General features: G+C 51.5%; 1 long non-coding RNA gene across 2 annotated transcripts; it reads left to right on the forward strand.

The window, feature by feature from the left end:
• The first annotated feature begins 1,869 nt into the window (after nucleotides 1-1,869).
• LOC131748973 (uncharacterized) lies at nucleotides 1,870-16,598 on the forward strand. Of its 2 annotated transcripts, none has more exons than XR_010838646.1 (3): nucleotides 1,870-1,978; nucleotides 3,945-4,041; nucleotides 15,441-16,598. It is a non-coding gene; the product is annotated as an uncharacterized lncRNA (long non-coding RNA). The 2 variants fall into 2 exon arrangements; XR_010838645.1 differs by lacking the exon at nucleotides 15,441-16,598 and adding an exon at nucleotides 9,378-12,506.
• Nucleotides 16,599-19,331: the final 2,733 nt, after the last annotated feature.

Below are 19,331 nucleotides of genomic sequence, written 5' to 3' on the forward strand. Positions count from 1 at the left end.
AGCGGTTCTCCCGCCTCAACCACCGGAGTAGCTGGGACCGCCGGTGTGTGCCACCGCGCCCGGCCAGCTCACAGTTTCAAGCACTGACTACGTGCCAGCAGTGTGATCAAAATGTACGCGCTGCTCTCCCTTTAATCCTCAAAACCACACCAGGAGCCATTTTACCAAAGGGGAAACTGAGGCGCAGGGAGGAAAGTAACTTGTCCCAAGCCACGGAGCCAGTGGGCAGAGGACAGAGCCAAGATTCGAACCCCTTTGATCCAAGCTGACACTGGCTATTGCAGCAGTGACCTGCCCCCCTGGGGAAACAGGCACTCTTCACTGTTCCCTCTGTGCGCTTGGGGGGAAATCTGGAGGATGGAAGTTCCAGACGAAACTACAAAGTCACTTGCCCGTGTAGGTCTACTCGGGGCAATCAAGAGACTCCGGGTGGAGAAGTAGGACGCCGTGATGTCCCAGTCGCGGCCACCAAACCGCACATAAAACATCTCTGTCTCACTCACTCACCTATTCCCTCCGTCTCGCAACCTCTGCCTGCAGGTATTTTAAAAGACTCACAGCTTCCTGGCAAGCTGTGCGGGTGCAGCTTCTGCACGCTGTTGTGGATCTCCTGGGACAGGATGGTCGGCAGCTGCTCCAACACCGGCTGGGCCAAGGACCTGCTCCATGGTGCGCATCTCAAGGCAAAGGCACCCGGCCGTGGCAAAGCTCCAGAAGCCGCCTGAGGGTTTCTGGGGGACCGGAGGCAGAACACATAACATAGACGCGCAGATGACATGCTCCCAAGCTGGGCCTCGCATGGCTCCAGGCGCAGAAACTACTCTGCCATCACAATGAGGACTACTTTCTGCTCCCGGGAGTTGGGGTCAAACGCAGACCACCTTGGCCCGGAAACCAGCTGCGACAGCTGGCGAAGGCGCCAGGCGCCTCATCCAACAATACACAGAATCCGCAGGAGTCGGCGTACCCCTGGGGCCACCCAGTCCATGAGCCCAACTCCAGCCCAGGCGGAGCAGATTCAAGTACCTTGGCCTCTGGAGGCTCGCGACAGTGGGGCGCCGGCCCCAGGTCTCGCTCCCACCAGAGCCTCTGGGAGGCCCAATCGCAGGCAGCTCTTTCTTCTCTGTCTTAGACCAACACTAAACTTTGGCGTCCAAAGACACACACACACTCACAAACTAGCTCGGGACGGATGTGAGGACTACATCTCCAGAATGACCTCATCCCCTCTGGCCTGGCCACAACTCACAGCTGACCACCCAGAAGGGAAAATTTGACTCCGGGGCCGGGACCTGAGGACGACCAATCGGAAGAGAAGAGGCGGGGCCATTTGGGCTAACCTAAAGGCCCAAGAGCCCTCTGGTGGCGGCCGAAAGCAGGGAGGAATGCACCGGGTAGTTTCGTGGAGGCTGGGTTCTCTACGAGAAGAAAATACAAAGGTAGCTAGCGAGGCCACTGTGACCCGGGAGCGGAAGATCAGAGTCCTTGTCCGCAGAAAAGTGTAGTGAGATGCAAATTCTCGAGTTTCTGAGAGATCCAATGAGTACGCGTGTCGGGGTAGAGCGCAGAAATCTGAATTTTCAAGATTCTCGCAAAACAATTCTTCCTCCAAAGAGAGGTCTGAGAATCACTGATACAGTTCATAACAGACATAAGGCTGTCCCCAGCCGCTCCGGTTACTCTAGGGCTGACGGGAGAGAAGGCCTGACTAGGATCTAGAACTGGAGCACGCCCCACCCAGTCCCCGGGAATCTGGAGTCGCTTAAGACCGGAAATGGGATCGCTTCCAAAAGCGGCCTCAGGCCGAGGGGAGACCAAGGAAACTCCCAGCCTCTCCCGCGTCGGCATCCTTAGGGGCCGAGATCTTTAGGCGAGTGGCGTGTAGCCTGCCGGGGGTTGTAGTCCGCAGCGCGGCCGCGCGCCTGCGCCCTGGGCAGCTGCCCCCGGTGAGCCTGGGAGAGCCGTGGGCGCTGAGGCGGTGAGTCCTGGAGCGGTCAGAGGGCGTGGCCGTCCCTGGGGCGCGGGCGCGGGCGCGGGCAGCGGGGCTCCCTTCCCGCTCGGGCCGCGCTAACCGGCCGCGTGCAGCCCCGGTCCGGGTGCGGGCACGGGAAGGAGCGACGGGCGGCGGGCCCCTGTCCGGCCCGGGTCCCCGCCGCCGCTCCCTGCGACCCGGCCGGGCCTTGCCGGGCTTCTGCAAGGCGGGGAGCGCCCCTCCGGGCGGCGGGACATCCTCCCCGGGGAGCACGCTCGGGCCGCGCCGCGGCCACCCGATTTTAAGCCGGCTTTTAGGCTTGTCCCCCTACCCTTTTCCCGAGTGCCCTCTCTTTACACCCTTCTTCATCCACGGGCCCTGTGGGCCGGCTTCATTCAGCAGGCTTGGAGGAGAAGCCATCCGCCCCGGGGTGGAGTGAAGTTTTCATCCGGAAGGGCCGACGGGGGGAAAGCCGGAGGGGTCAAGTCCCTGGTCGGCGTGGTGGAAGGCTGGGGACCGTCCGCGGAGGGCTGCCCAGCTGTGAGGCTGGAGCGCATTCAAGGCGGGTCCATAGCCCAAACGAGCACGGTCCCTGGATGCCCTCCAGCGACGGTTAGGTGCCTTGGCGGGGTGGGGTGGGAGGAAATAGAAGCTTCCTAGGAAATGAGCTTTCCTGAGCGCTTCCTCTGTGCCAGCCAGGCACGCTGCTGTTGCTTTCGCTGCGCTGGGATCCGCCTCGGGAACTTCTATGAAAGAGATGCCGTGATTATCTCGTGTTAGCGGCAGAAGCCCTGGGCGTCAGGGGCTCAGAGCTAGCATGTTATCACGAGATGGGTGTGCCGCCGAAGCCCAGGCTGCCATCAAGATAGCGGTGCTATGGGGGCAGTGTCCATCTGGGATGACTGGGTGGGATCATGAGTGTATTTCTCCTCGTCCCGCCACTCCAAGGAAGAGGGCAGGTCCATGAGGCGTCCTGGCAGATGCAGACAGAGCGGAGCCACAGCACACGGGGCGGTGGGGGGTGGGGGTGGGCACCGGTGTTGAGACCTGTGGGGACATGTACGTGGCGGCCTCTGTGACCTCAGAGGCTGCACTCAGAGAACATGTGGATGTTTGGGACGTGAGCAGTGCAGGAGTCTGTAGATTCCAGCCTCCTCCCCACTTCCCTCTGGTGTTTACTGTGTGACTTGGGACAAAGCTATTCCGTCCTCCTCAGGCTCACCTCAGTCCCCTCATCTGTATTCACAGGGCACAGTACCGGAGCCCACCTCCTAACGTTGGGTGAGAGCTAAATGAACCAATGCACGTGGGAGGCTTAGAGCAGTAGCTGGCACAAGGCGTGATGAATGTGACAGATGTTCTTGGTTATTAATGTAGGCCCGATTCCTGCTGGCCTGCCCTGTTGCCATGTGTTTTGCTCATGAGAAAGTCACTTAGAATGCTGTTTCAGGATGAGGGTCACGGTGATGTTGTCTGAACTACACGTAACCTCCGGTGGAGCGCAATGAGGGACTGATTGGTGGTTTGCTGTCTTTGCAAGGCATGGCCCTAGCTAGGATGCCCATGGTTGAAGGTGACTAAGGGTTACTCAAAGGTAGATGGACTTTCATGGTTCTTCACCATTGTAAGTATTGCTCCTCCATTTCTTCTGTGGCCTAGCTGCATTCAGAAACACAAGACTTTTGAAATTAGGCTGGGAGTGGCTTTAAAGGCCACTAAATCTGTAGGGGTTCATTGGGTCCATGGAAGTCTAGAGCAGAGCTGTCCAATAGAACTCTCTGATCCAATGGCTCTCAAGTACTTGAAATGTGGCTAGCAGCTGAAGTTTTTATTTGAGTAAATTTTGCCTTGTGTCCACATGGGTCTACTGGCTACAATATTGGACAGCACAGTTCTAGACAGTCCATAGAGGGACTTGGACATTCCTTTTGGAAATTGGATGCAGAATTGGATGTGTATTGTGTTTTTCTAGAAGTGAATCCATGGCTTTCATCGGATTCTCAAAACCACCAAAAAGATGACAATCTGCTGCTTTGGGGCTTTCGAGAAAAGTAAGCAAGTTAAGGGAGGTAAGTCTGCCCTCGGGTAACGGCTGCTGTTTCCTTTTTCATTTTGTCCTGTCTTCAGCTGCAGGCGGTTCCTCCGCGCAAGCCCCTTTGGCGTTAACTTCTTCACAGCCGGCTGTCATCATTAGCCTAAAGCCCAACTCAAATTCTCATACATCCAACTGTTTTAAGTATAATACAAAACAACTTATTTTTAAAGCCATTTAGAGCCTACCTACTTTACATACGCCACAAAACTTCACTCACGATTAAGTAAGTCAAATCCTGGGGCTTTGAAAGACCCTCAACAGCTGCAGTCTGACCCGGCGACTGCCCTCTAAGCTGCTGAGTGACATCGGCTAGACATGAAGTCCCCTCTCTGACTTCCCCATCTTCCTTGGAAATTCCCTTGCCCTAGTCCGCATCGAGGTGGTGGCCCATGCTTCTTTCTCTGGAAGGTCTCTTGCTGGGTGGGACTTCCCCTCTCATACAACACTGTCCACGTGCGGCCCAAAGAAAGCTCGTGTGCTACTGCCTCTCGTGGTCCTGTCTCTTCCTTCATCACCTCCCAAATCCCTGAACTCACCGCCAGTCCTTATACTAGAGAGACAGGAGGAGCAGGGTGAGTAGTAGGAGATGTTACTATGGAAGCAAGAAGTTGGAATGATGCCTGGAAGGGGTCATGAACCGAGGAATGCAGGCGGCCTCTGGAAGCTGAAAAAGGCAAGGAAGTGGATTCTTGCCTGAAGCTTCCGGAAGGAGTGCAGCCCTAAGAGCAACTTGAATTTAGACTTCTGACCTCAGAAGGCTAAGGGAAGAACAATGTGTTTGTTTTAAGCCACGATGTTCGTGGTAATTTGTTACAGCAGCAATAGGAAACTAATATAACTTGAATACACACTTATCTATAACTATTTCTACATCTATCCATCTGTGTCTATATTAAGATAAATGTGACCTCATACTGGTGTCTCCAGCTCCAATCCATTCCCATATGAATCACTGTCCCTTCTTGTTTAACTGTAACTTTCCTCACCAACCGTGAGAAACGCAGCCCACACCATTCACCATCCACTAACTAATTTGTGCAATCGGTATATGTGCAAAGCAGCTTCGCAGATGTTAATCTATGCCTTCATGAGAACTTAGCAACCTGAGCACAGTGTTTTGTCTTTAGCCCATCCCCCAACTTTTAACTTACTCATTCATCCTCCGACTTTTACATTTTGAAATAGAATTTGCTTCCTTTCTTCCCAGCATGCTTAGTGCTGTGGGTGCCGCCTCTCTCCCTGCTCTTCTCCTTCCCACTGGCTTTCGCAGCTCCCGAGAGACGCTTTGTAGGGTTTTGGACCTGTCGGCCCCACTCCTGCCCCGTTACCTCACTCCTCCACCCAAGCCCCTGGCCTGCCCAGATGCGCCTGACTCCACCCTTGGGGGCCCCGTGGCTCCCACCGTATTGCACGTGGACCACCAGGCTCTCCCAGGAGCTCCTCCCCAGGTACACACACCTGTATAACTGTACGTGGTAACGCTGGAGAGAAAAGGCAAGGTGTTGAGAGACTTGGAAAGGAAGGGGAGAATACGAGGACAGGAAACAGGAACAGAGATTCAGGACACGGTGGGAATCCTGGGGCAGAATGACACTTGGCCCCATATCCTGCCTGGAACTCTGGGATGGAGACATCCACACAGTGCCTCCCACCAACAAGATGAGGCAACAAGAGGTCAGAAATGACAGCCTGACGTTTAGAAGAGATCCTGAGATGGTGCCCTTGGGTTCACCGTGGCTTATTTGTAGCATGAATGAGTTCCAGCTACAGGCTTCAGAAAGAGACTCCATAGAAATGCGGAGAAGAGTCTTGGTTCACAAGTAGAAGGCTGGGAGAGGCAAGAGGATGGCCCAAGCGTGCATCCCTCCTTATTGGAAGCCACAACAGCAACCAGGCACCAGCATCGCCGGTGTGGGCCTATTGCCAGCCAGAGTCACTTGTACCATGGCCCGCATCCAAAGACCAAGGACAATGAGCGAGCAGAGGGGACAGATCCATCCTTTTTCTGCAATTATATAAGCTCCCTCTGTATCCAGATACCTTCTTGGGAAGGAAGAGGAATGTGAAGAGGAAGGAGAGGAGGGGAAGCAGGAAAAAGAGAGGAAGAGAAAGGGGAAGGTGAAGAGTGAGAGGAGAGGTACAGTACAAGAAGGCTTCTTGGAGTCTTCAATGCTTGTGGACATTGTCTATCACCCAAAGAAGGATATAGCGCAATATAAAGAGCTCTCCAAACACACTGCTCAAGGGAGTACTTTCTTTACAGAACGGTGATTAATAGCTCATAAGTCTAGTATTCCCTGAAAGAATTTGGGAGCTGCGGTTCTATCATTTAAAGTGATGAGCCATGTATCTGAGCCTAGGGCACAGATGGGAAGTGATGGGGATCCCTACAGGATAGGCCGGGAGACTCTAAAGGTCTGCTCCCTTCTTCTCAAAATTGCTGTGACTGCCCTTGGGCTGGATTCATGTCCTGAATCCCTTTCTTGGTTTTTCTCTCTGAGGGTAGTGCCCCCACTTAAACAGAGCTCTTTCCAAGCTCTCCTGTCTTGTCGTAAACAGGAATTATGCTGGGTCTGTCTGTCTCTTTTAAAGTTAATCCAGAGGGCAAGCAGCTGCGTTCTCCCCAAGCCGCTAGGGGTCCCCAGTCATTTACATGATGCTCAAAAACTGCAGCCTGAAGTCGTCATAGCTTTCAGACATTTGGATAAAAATCGATGATTGGTGGGACTGGAGAGGGGAAAAATGACAAACAGCGGAGGTGGGCATTGTCAGCCTCATCCGAACTATGACAAAGATTCATCGCTGGATTCCCATCAAAGCTTGAGGATGCCACCTGTGGCCACCAGTGACTGTGTTGGTATTGAAGCGGAGTCACCACCCAGAACAGCACTTCTGAGAATCCGTGTGGAGAGGGGCACACATTATGAGCACGTTATGCTGGGGGTGGGTGTGGCTGAGCGTAGGTGGGTGGGAGCAACCCGTTCCTTAACGTAGAGGTAGTAATAATAGTGATATCAATAAATGGCAGCTGCCACGGGAGAACAGAAGGGCTTCTTTGACCTTCACATGCTGGGAACCCCTCAGGCAGGACGTGACATGTTGCAGGTTGGCCCTCTAGAGCGGATGACGAGAGTAGGCTTGCTAACACCTGCAGCCCAAGATCTTCATAGAATCCCAGAAGAGTGGCCCCAAGCCTGACCCACGCGCCCAGCAGGCACGCCTTCAGTCAGGACAGATCATCAGTCTTGCTCTTCTTTCCCATGGGGGAGATTTTCATGACCACAATGATAAGGCTATTCAATGAACATTTAAACCAGAAAACATGTACAGAAAGCATGCAATTTTAGTTAATTGGAAATTTTATACAAGTGATGGAAAATGTATTGACATTTTAAAGGGACAGTGCCACAAATAATTTTTCACTGACCTGCCTCTCTGGATTCTGCCTTTACTAAGACTTTATAAAACCAGGTAGTGTGGTCCGCTGAGAAACACTTCAGACTTAAGGTACCAAAATTCGAATGCAGGCTGGACCAGGAATTAACTGTATGCTTGCTGGGTCCAGTTTTGATCCTCATGACTTTTGAAGTGATCTTCTGCAGAGCCGGGCTGGTCACCGTAACTCTGCCTCACTCTAGCAGGAACTGCCTACCGCCTTCACAATATCTGAACATGTATGTATCTGTGGTCCTCATGTAGAGGCCAAAAGGATCACTTCACATAGGAGGGTGTCAGATTACCTACGACCTTTCTTACCTTAACAAGGGGAGAACTTCAGTCCCGGCCTGGAGACCCCTCACCCTGCCACCGACCCCTGACATCAATACCCCAGATTACCGAGCTCAGAGCCCCGCCTGGTACACTGTATGATGCACACGCAGAGCCACATCTTCATCGATCATGCTTGAAGCCATTGTGAATAATAACATCTGCAAGTGGGAGCTTTCCCAACATACACATTTTATTGGAAAAATATAAGTATTTTACAATTTCCTCTGCCAACTGGGTTTGTCTCCAAGACACTCAGGAAAGGGCTGCATGTATCTTTTCAGGTTTGTATGTTTTCTTTCTTTCTTTCCTCCCTTCCTCCCTCCCTCCCTCCTTCTCTCTCTCTCCCTTCTTTCCTTCCTTCCTTCCTTCCTTCCTTCCTTCCTTCCTTCCTTCCTTCCTTTCTTTCTTTCTTTCTTTCTTTCTTTCTTTCTTTCTTTCTTTCTTTCTTTCTTTCTTTCTTTCTTTCTTTCCTCCCTCCCTCCCTCCCTCCCTCCCTTCTTTCCTTCCTTCCTTTCTTTCCTTTCTTTCTTTCTCCCTCTCCCCACCCCCCTTTCTTAGATATGTACCAAGCAGTGGAATTGGTGGATCATACGGTAGTTCTATTTTTACTGTTTTTTTTAGGAACCTCCATACTGTTTTCCATAGTGGCTGCACCAATTTACATTCCCACCAACGGTGTACAAAGTTTCCTTTTCTCCACATCTTCCCGATACTTGTTATTTCTAGTCTTTATGATAATGGCCATTCTCACAGATGTGAAGTGATATTTCATTGTGTTTTTGTTTGTTTTTTTTTTTGTTTCATTTTTTGGCTTGGAGGATCTTATTTCCCTGACCAGGGATTGAACCCGACCCTTGACAGTGAGAGCCCGGAGTCCTAACCACTGGACACCCAGGGAAGTCCCCTCATTGTGGTTTTGATTTGCATTTCCCTGATGATTAATAACGTAGAACATCTTTTCGTGTACCTGTTGCCCATCTCTATATCTTCTTTGGAAAAATATCTATTCAGATCTTCTGCCCATTTTTAATGGCATTATTCACTTTTCTGCTCTTGAGTTGTATGGGATTTGTATATATTTTGGATATTCGCCCTTTATCAGATATATGCAAGTAGTTTCTCCCATTCAATAGGTTGCCTTTTCATTTTGTTGATGGTTTCCTTTGCTGTGCAGAAGCCTTTTCGTTTAATATAGTCCCACTTGTTTATTTTTGCTTTTGCTCCTTTTGCTTTTGGTGTCAGAACCTCCTGACTTCTTATATGATCATGTGTAAGACCATACCAGTCACTCTAACTCTGCCTTACCTTAGCAGGGTCAGGAGGGTTCCCTCAATGCTCCTATAGTCTTTAACTATGTGTCTGTGGCCTTCATGTTGTGGCCCAAACGATCATTTCTCATAGGTATCTATTAATTTACCTACTCCCTTTCTTTCCTTAATAAACTGTTAAACCTTGGGAATCACAAGTTATGCAGGGCAGCTTGGGGGACCTGGTATCTCATGGTGGGGCATGAGACTGATACTAGTCTCCTACTATTAGGGCCTAGTATCGATCCAAGGGAGGCAATGAAGAGGTGAAGAGAGCACGTGCTTCCTCTAGAACACTAGTATCACCAGGAAGAGTCTCATCTGTGCGCTTCCCATAGGCTCCATACAGCGGCCTGATATGCAGTACAGCACCCTCATGCGCTGCACCACGTGGCCTAATGCACTTGCTTGGATCAGCTGGAGTCACCTGCAAAGGTTTCTTCTCCTTTTAGGCTGGATATCCTTCATGGACCTAGAAACCCAAAACTTTATTCCTGCATGAGGGATGTCTGAAGTATTTCACAAGCCAATAAAATGGATGAGTACAACAGATCTGAAAATTGCATATTTAGTGTTATTCATAAGGCTTTCCAGATTGCTTTTTGAAAGCAATTTCCTATACATACTCATAAAGGATGTATGGGATTGGTTTTAAAATAATTGCATGGTGGTAGGAAAGAGGAGGGGGCAGAGACCAAGTCCGACTGACTGTGGGTTGATACTTATTGTACATAGATGATGAGGACATGAAGTTTCTCTGTATTATTTTTCAACTTCCACGTGTTTGATCATTTTCATGATGTTTGTGAAATGCAATCTGCCTTGGAGAGCAACTGCAAGTTCAGGCCCTTCTGAACATGAAGTGCTCTGTTAAGCTTGTTATTGTGCAATGTGCATTGGAAATTGGACTCAGAGAGAAGGGGTCATAGGTGCTCTGGAGATGTGGCTCAATCCTAAACTTTGTGATTTGTTGAAAGATGTTGAGAGGAGAATGGAATTGGCTGTATTTACGGTTTCCTTGAACCACATTATCTGGCGTAAGGAGGGTGAATTTGGCATTGGTTGGGAGTGGGGGCTGAAAACCTGGGAACAGGTAGAAAGTGACAGAAAACTTGTAGAGAGTCAACAGCAAAATAATTTGTATCTAAACCAAGGTAAGGCTGGTGGGGGGGATGGAATCCAGAAACCACACGAAAGGCAGTGTTACTAACTGGATACATGGGAGAGAAGGACAGCCGACTCAGAAATGACTCCTGATTTTGGAATGGATGGTGGTGACACCACCCAAATACGGAACCAAGAAAGAAAAGAAGGGTATTTTTGGTTTTTAGAAAAGACAAATTCAACTTGGAACAGTTTGACTTTGAACACTTAAGTGTGCCATAGGCAGCTAGATCTATGATCAGAACCTGCTTGGTTACCACTAAGTTTGGTTCTTGACATTGCAGGGTAATGAACTCATTTTTGCAAGAGTCAAAAATTGAGGCATACTCACCAGAGACTGATCTACAAACTAGAATGCCAATCAGCTTTCATGATTGAGAACTAGAGTGAGAATGGTCAGGATAAAATACCAACATGAATTAGAAAGCAGAAGTTATTCTTGAGGGAAAGGGATGCTAGGACAGGTGTATTTTAACTGGGTAGTGGGGACAAAGACCCCCAGAGCCAGGTGAGGCATAGTAGTCTAGAGTTCCATAAGGTTTCCAGAGGGAAAAAAAATGTGGCTGACTTTGCAGTTTTAAGACCTCTGTGGCATAAGAGGCTGAGCAAACGCATATGCTCCTTGGAAGACACAGGTGATGGACAACGCCTAGATAGGGATTGGTGTAGGCAGAGGGCAGAACCGAGTGAGGGCAGGAATCTAGCGGAGCTCTCAGCCTTCCGTTGTCCTCCCAGAGGCACTGGCGAAGAGGTTAAAGGTTCCGGCGAACTAGGCCTCTGGACGTTTCCAGCAGAGCTGGGAGCCAACAGAGGCAGGCTGTGAGCTTCAGGCAGGCTCACCGCGGATTTCAGCGGTAGTGCCGCCATCAAAGTCACAGGGTGGCTTTGTCTTTTCCAAATCCGGGGAAATGTTGGTGGATAGAATCGCCCGTGTTTCCTGTTTTCTGTTTCTCCCTTTGGAGCTCGGCTACCCCCTCTGTGTAGCTGAGGGCGAGCAGAGGAGAACTGGGGGAACGAGGCGCCGACCGGGCGGAAGGAGACCTTGGATTCCGGGCGGTGCGCCGCGCCTGCCCCTGCGGCCGGGTTCGCACGGCAGCCGCCACCCACCCAGCCCTGCCCACGAGCCAGGCCCTCCCCACGCTCGCGGCCGCCTAGGACCCGGCGGCAGCCCGCCAGCTGGGTGCTGCCCACGCCAACTGGACCGGTCACGGCGCTGCGGCTCAGAGAGGCCAGGGCCATCCCGCCGCCCCGATTAAGCGGTAGAGCTGCTGTGTCCAACGGCAGTTTGCGCCCTGGACCCTGACGCGGTGCTGCCTCTTGACGTCCCGAGACTGAGCAGCTCGTCCGACCAGCTCCGAATCAGGCTGATCACTAATAAAGGCGAGTCCTCGTGTACGAACCGCTCCCACGTGTCAGCCACCGTGCTCGGTGTTCACTGACTGATGGGCGTTAGTTCACCGATTCCTCGGAGAACCTGGGAATTGCTCATCATCTCGCAGTTGAAGGAAGCGAAGCGCAGAGAGCCTGAAGGACCTGGCCAAAGTGACTCCGCTCGTAACCTGAAGACGCCGGGTTCGCGCCCAGCTGGTTTCCCCCTCCCAAGCCTGCCCCAGCCGCCGTGCGCCTGGTTTAAGGATGGGCCCGCCCATCTCCAGTACTGATGGTGTTCTGAAAAGTCCCTGGTGACTTGCTGGGATGCCCTGCCCGCCGGATGCATCTGCAAGTCTTGTTGTAGCGTGCACGGAAATCGGAAGCACGTAATCGGTTCATAGGTTCTTATTTGCCCAAGATCTTGCACCTCGTATAACTCGGAAACCTATATATCTCGTCCTCATGGTTTGTTCATTTACAGAGAGTGAATTCTGCCGAAGCTGGGTGAAAGCTCCACGCTCCAGCCCGAGGCTGGCCGGCGCTAGTGGAGCAGCGCCGTCTCCTGGTGGATTCCGTGAACTACATCAGAAACCGCTGGAGGGTGTTGTGTTGCCAAGGCCTTCAGGCACGGGCACAGCACCCGTGCACAGCCAGTTGTGTATTTTTTTTTAACTGAAGGATAGTTGATTTACAATATAGTGTTAGTTTCGGGTGTAGAGCAGTGTAATCATATATATATATATTTGATTTTTTTCCATTATAGTTTATTACAAGATATTGAATATTATTCCCTGTGCTATACAGTAAATCTTTGTTGTTTGTTTTATGTATAGTGATGTGTATCTGCTAACATCATACTCCTAATTTATCAAGGGCTTAATTTCCAAAGTATACAAAGAGCTCATACAACTCAATATCAAAAAAACAAACAACCCAATGAAAAAAAATGGGCAGAAGACCTAAATAGACATTTTCCCAAAGAAGACATACAGGTGGCCGACAGGCACATGATGAGGGGAAGAGGAGAGAGGACTTGGGGCACAGGAAGGGAGTGAGGGGAGTGGGTGTCAACGTGAAGTTGTAAAGCCTCTGCTTTAGCCATTTTGCTGTGATTCCCAGGGTGATAAAGTCTGGCTTTTTATTAAATTTGACACTGGGGAAAGGGCATCCAGCAGTGCAAGGTCAAACTACAGTAATCCGCAGGTGGCATGTACGTGGAGAGTTGCCATCGTCATGAAGTCATAGAAAGTGAGAAACTAGATACATAAGAGAAATGAATCTGCTGGTCTCAAAACATCGATAAGAATTGGGATGTTGCTTTCCTGGGGCCTCCATTACTGTGCCCGTGGGGCAGACCAGGAGACAGTTGCAGAGAGGCACGGTGACATGCCCACGTCCCCACAGCTGGTGAGCTGTGGAGCCGGAACCCCAACCTGGCCTTTGAGCTTCCAGGCTGGTGCTCTGCCCTCCGCACTTCTGGGCACAAAAATCTGTTGTAGAGGGAGGTAGGAAAAGCAGGATGGAAAACACCACAGAGGGTCTGTGTCAAGGTTTTGCATGACATCTGAATAAAAGATGCTTCTAGAAGTGCTCAGATCCGCCATGGTATTCACCGGGAAATGGCTTTAACAAGACCTTCCAGAAAACTTGCACTTTCAGAGCATCGATGGAATTACTTTCCAGCTGTGCCTGGCGCATTCACTGGAATTCTTGTCACATGTGCCCTGACATTTCTTTTTAACCTACAGCATGTAAAAAAGCAACCTTTGGCTGTCAGTCTCTGGGAACTGGAAAGGCCACCTATGCCTCTGCTGATCTGGGCGGTCAGGTTGTTCTGAGTTGACCTTGGACCCGGAGGTAGCCATAGCACCCAGAGCCCAGATTACTTCCTGGGTGCGTCGGGGGTCGCTCTCCCGCTGGCTGGGCCCTCCCACAAAGCTTGCACCTATTCTGCTCTCACATGTTCTGTGTGGGCTCCTCTGACCGGTCCACAGGGGCGTGTGCCCAGGGCCCACCTTGGGGTCGGCCACGGAGAGGGGCCCAGGAAATATGTCTTACCAAACGAACGGCCGAGGGTCTCTGAGGAATCGCCTTCCCTGAGGCCCTCTGGGTGTCACTGTGACCCCCTTATCAGGGTGCACATTAAGGAGCTGCTGGGGGTGTGTGCGGGGCAAGGGAGAAGCTGGACCGGGGTAGCCTTGAGGACTGCTCTGTAGAAGGGGCAGAGAGCCCCGGGTCCAGCCGGGTTCCCAGTGGCCGAGGTGGAACACAGCGTGCAGATGGTGGCCGTGACTGGAGGCGGTCAGGGGCTTCTGCCACTGTCACGGGCCAGCGGGGAGGTCAGCCAGTCTGGTGCAGGGGGCAGGGAGACTGGCTCCGAGTGCTTGGGGTCGGGGGCAAGCCCTTGGACGTTCTGGTCGGTCACCCTACTGCCTCGGTGGGAGCGAGCGTGGGCTGTGGAGGCCGGCTGTTTGTGAGGCTCGGGCGGCTCGCTCAGGGGCCCCGAGGGGCTCTCCAGCCAGAGGGAGGGCCTGTAGTGCTGGCCTTTGTGGGCAAGCAGCGTCAGGGCATCCTCGTCCTGCCTGGGTGGGTGGGCGCACATGCTGGGGTGGGGTCTGACCTGGGCAGAGTCAGGAGACAGACGGGGAGGGCTGCACCTGGGCATTGCTTGGAGGTGCAGGCTGCGAGGCGGGGCTGCTGAGGCCAGGAGAAGCCCAGCGCATCATAGCGAGCCAAGAGTAAGGGCCTCATCGAGGGCTACGACCTGTGGGGATGGGGCTGGGACAGAAGGGCCCCTTCAGCTCACAGAAACGTCAGGCCATGGGGTCCGTGAGACCTGTGCTTAAGCAGAGTCCCATGGCAGGGCCACGACTATGAGGTACTGGCAGATCTGAAGGCCTCGCCCCAAAGTCCCTGAGGGTCCGGTCACCCCGCTGGGAGGGACTCACTCTCTGCGCCCCATCTGGGCGGTAGCCGGACTGTCCCCGTGAGCGACCGTGTTCCCCTCAGGGCTCTCTCTCCACTGCCTTGGTCCTGCTTGCCACCCTGAGCCCCTTCCTGGGAGTTCTGGAAACGGCAGGTGACGTAGGATTGGTCCAGAGGCAGCATCAATGTGTCCAGAAACCCAGGATGACATGAGTCCAAGGAAGAGACCCAGGGCCCAAGCAGATAGCCACGGCCAAGGGCAGTGTGGACAAGTCTGCCGCGGTGGGAGTGAGGGGACAGGCTCACTCTTGCTCTTTTCCTAAGGAGCATTGTCCCTGCTGCTGCCCCCTAGGCAGGCACTAGGGGAAGTGGTGGACCGGCCCTGCATGAGCCCATCACTCACTAGAGGTCCGTGCTCTCTGTGTGAGCCAGCCTGATGGGGAAAGAACTGAGGTCTAGGATTGTTCGGGAACTGATGGGATGGGATGGGGCTACCTCTGTGAGCTTCTAAGGCCACAGGGTGGGGCAAGGGTTGGAGGGCCAGGAGAGAAGTTCGTCTGTGGAAGAGGCCCACGGGTGAAACAAATGTACATCAGAAAATACTTTTTAAGGCAAAAAGTCCTGATCCAAAGCCAAAACTCACCATTAGGGTAGATTCCGGAGAGTTTTCTGTCTGTTTGGACTAGCTGGATAAAAGGGGTATGTCTGGCAGTGGTGCAGAGGAAAATCCAGATGTAGAGACGAACACTTGCCCCTGGTCTCCAACTTAATATTGGATCAAAGACAAATAATAATTCTCTGCTTTGCAATGTCCTATTAATCTCTGTCATGGCAGTACCTTCAAAGGACAGAAACACGGCTAGAACCTTCTATTCTGTGCCGCTGCTCTTACCCCTGAGCTGCTGAGGATTGCTGTTCGCTCCACTCCTGGCTTGACGGTATGAAATACTGCCTTCTACTCTTCTCTAGAGTCACTGTTAGAAAGCTGGCGTCTACTTTGTTCTTGAATATTCACTTGGCTGTCTTGCTGCCATCATGGTGTTTGGGTCACATGTTGTATGATGGATGCTCTCTCCTCTTCAAATTGAGGAAAGTGCAAGTGAGGGCCCTGCCATCAACAATTAGGTTGGCCGAGGAAGGCAAGAGGAACCCCCCCACCGACCCCAGCTTTGGCCTCTTTGTTGGGACTGAGTTTCTGAGAAGGGGTACGTGAAGCCCGTCCTGGAGGCTGCTGCGCACCACGCGCCCCAGCGGGAGAGAGGAGGATGTGCACGTACCACCAATGCCCCCCTCCCCAGTCTTCGGACCATTTAGCCTGCAAAACACAGCTTTCCGCTAGCAGCGCTTGTCTGACGTTTGGTTTTGAACAAAGCTGGGATCCTGGAGCCCCTTCACACCTGGGGCTCACCCGGTCTCATGACTCTGCGTAGACCATCCTCACAGGCCTAAGATTGGGAAGGACGCTTCCAAACCGGGGGATGGGGTTGTCCTCAAAGAGGCTGCCTGGGAAAAGTGGAATGTGGGTCACGTGCAAAAAGTTCTCCTTCCTCCTCAACAGATAGCAGATGTTCTGAAGAAAGCAGGTGTGCCTTCTTCTCCAGCCATCTCTGTGGGAAGGTGGGCTGGGCGCTCCGTGCTCTCTGCAGGTGTTGGGAGTCTGTCAGTGAGCATTATCCCCTCGAGGCAGTGCTGGTTCTTTCCATACCTCGAAGGATCGCTTCAGTTCCCCTGTCCCAGCTTCGCTGTGGGTGATCTCTAGTTCAGTGCACCAGTTACCACCAGGGCCCCAGCTTTCCTCTGCAATATTATTTTTTCATTCACTAATCTGAATAGGGTTACTAAAGAATTACTCACTCTGGCCACTTTTCAAGGAACTGCTGTGACTCTACTTCTTTGTCACCCTCGTGGGAAGTTCTTTTTGGCAACTTACCCAGCCCAGGACACGTGGTTTCTGCGGAGTCCCAGGGTACGCCTCCAACTGAGACTGGCTGGCTTTTCCACAGGGGATTTTGGGGGAACGTGGGGACACAGGGGTTCCTGTGTTGGCCTGGAAATGTGACCTGGGGTGGGTCTCCTTTAAAAATGCCCAGTGCTCATGTGGACCGTTCCCACTCTTCACGATAACCTCTGTTGATGGGCCTTCATGTTTATATTGAATAATGCAGAGGAACTCTTCTCATCTATTTAAGGCAATCGGTTACGGAGTCTCCCTGGCCCACGTACTCACAGCTCTTGGGTTTTGCACCCATTTGTCCCAAGGGAATTGCTCCCTGGGCTCTGAGGTGATTCCAACCCTACTGCATGGTCTGTCTGTCATCTTCCCGCCATTGGTGAGTCATCCTATCACACAGGGGGATTCTGCCTCTTCTTCAGTCAAATATTGTTGGACAGGCCTCAGAGCAAATGTGGAGCCAGAGAAGTAGAAAATGTCTGGGATCCGTGCAGGAAGCCATGTTACACTTTCTCAACTCCAAGAAGCAAAGATGGCCTGGAACTCACAAATCAGACCCCAAATCTGTAGCCATGCAATTCCCAGAGGTCTGTGTGAGGGGAAGAGCCACATGTCAAAGGGGTGAGGTAGTGTCCACTGTGGCCCCTGGAGAGGGCTGGTCAAAGGTAACTGCTGTTTCTAGCACTCGAGTGGTCATGGTGAAGAAGTGACACAACTCTGCAACCTGTCACTGTGCCCTTTGGAACAGGACATCTTCTGTCAGTGCGGTTCCTTTCTCAACCAAAATTCTGATCCCAAAGAAGTCATACCTCACTGAGAGGTGTGTAGAGACCCATTCTCCCACTTTGTGTGGTTGGGAGGAGGTAGCCATTCAGCGTCTAGCACTGGGAAAGCTGTCAGGTAGTTGGGATGTGTCCCTATGGCATGACACAGAATAAACATGGGAAGTAGAAGGGCAAATACAAATGCAAAAGAAGAGGCTTACTTCTTGTGTATTGATGGATATGATTTCAAACCCACTGGTTTTGATGTAAGAATGAAGCTGTTTTGCTCTAAGAGTGAAGTTGTTTACATTGAGGAAGCTGTGTCGGGATGTCACGGACATCTGCGGTTGTCAGTAAGCACACAGCCAGCAGTTCAACTACTATCAAGCGCTGCTGGGGGCTTAAAGAACACGAGGAGGAGCATCTATGGCTCGGGAACATTTAAGCTTTAAATGCCAAGAGGTGTGAACAGCATCTGCAGAGTGTTTGGTCTGGGCCAGGTGACTCTTTGCTGATCTAAATAGTTCTCTGAAGACCTCGCAGGGGTGGGGGTGGGGATTAGCTCCTGCCTGGACAAAGCGGCTCTTTGCCTGCAGTGGTGAAAGCCTTGCAGCGGCCTGAGAGGGACATCACTGTGCCTGCCAACATGGCGTCTTCCTTCCCTAGCAACGTGCCCTAGCAACAGGGGACTTTTGCTTTGTGCAGGCAGCTGGACCTCAGCTCCTCAGCCCGTGGTCGGCTGAGCCCACTCTTTCGAGAACCTACTGTAGAAAGGTGCAGCTCAACTAAATTTGGACTTTATTCCTTTTATCTCCCCCTTGCCTGGAACCATAGTGCGATTAATCTATAATTGGTTTGGAGTATTTCTTTATTGGTTCATTAAGAGATATTATCCTGTATGCTGTTGGCTTGTGAAATTACTATAATTCCCTCAGTGAACGTGTGTTAAATAATTATTTAATTATTTAATAATAATATTAATTTAATAATAATAAATATAATAAAAATAAATATAATAAAATATAAATAAATATAATAAATATAAATAATAAATAAATAAATAAATAATATAGTAAATTAAATAAATATAATAAAAATAATAATAATTTAATAATAATAATAAATTATTATTATGCTCAGTCTCTGAGCATAATTTGCCAGAAACCAAACCAAACAATTCTCCTTGTTGAAAGTAAGGAGAATTGTTTTTCCTTCATAACTTCTTCCTCTGTACTTTTCAAATGTATGTAAGTTTTATAATGGCCAAATAAACCTCTTGCCAGTCTCACAACTCAGGAATGTCTCCTCAAGGACCTGGAAGCCATCTCTTGAAGTGTCATCATCCCGAAAGAGAAAGCTCTGGTCTGGGTGGCAGAGGCGGCTCCGTCTTGTGTGCAGGGGGTTTGGGGCGTCCCTAGTCCCGGAGAGCTGGGTCGGCACCACCCAAGCCCCAACTCTCCATTGGTCTCAAGTGGGGAAGACGGGGGCAGAGAAGGCGCTTCCCGGCCCTGCATTTCCCCAGCTGCTCCTGAAGCAGATGCCTTTCCAGATTTCCCCTACGGTGCATCGGCCCGATTTGAGGGTGACTCTGATTATATTTCACAAACGCCCATGTATTTGAAGCCAAGTGGAGGAATCATGTACCCGTCCCCGGTGGGAGGGCAGGGGCCGTTGTTGAACTTGCTCACCTCCGTGCCCTAGAAACCTGCCCGGGAGTCTGGCACCGAGGGGAGGACTCGGGGGACACTGAGAAGGCGTCATTTCATTGGCGGGGCACCTTTAAACTGAGAAGGTTTGCTGGGTAGCGTGGTGTCCCTGCTCTGGTTGCATTGATTCCGTGGGTGCTGAGCGCTCGCCTGTGCCCGGGCAGGAGTGGGAGGTGAGCACCTGACTTCACTCCAGACCCCAGGCAGGCTGGCCTCAGCACCAGGGCAACTCCTATGCCCCTGGGTTCTAGGTTGTAAAAATAGAACTACCGTGTGATCTAGCAGTGCCACTTCTGGGTATATAG

This window comes from Kogia breviceps, chromosome X (genome assembly GCF_026419965.1).
Source record: "Kogia breviceps isolate mKogBre1 chromosome X, mKogBre1 haplotype 1, whole genome shotgun sequence".
Lineage (NCBI taxonomy): Eukaryota > Metazoa > Chordata > Mammalia > Artiodactyla > Physeteridae > Kogia > Kogia breviceps.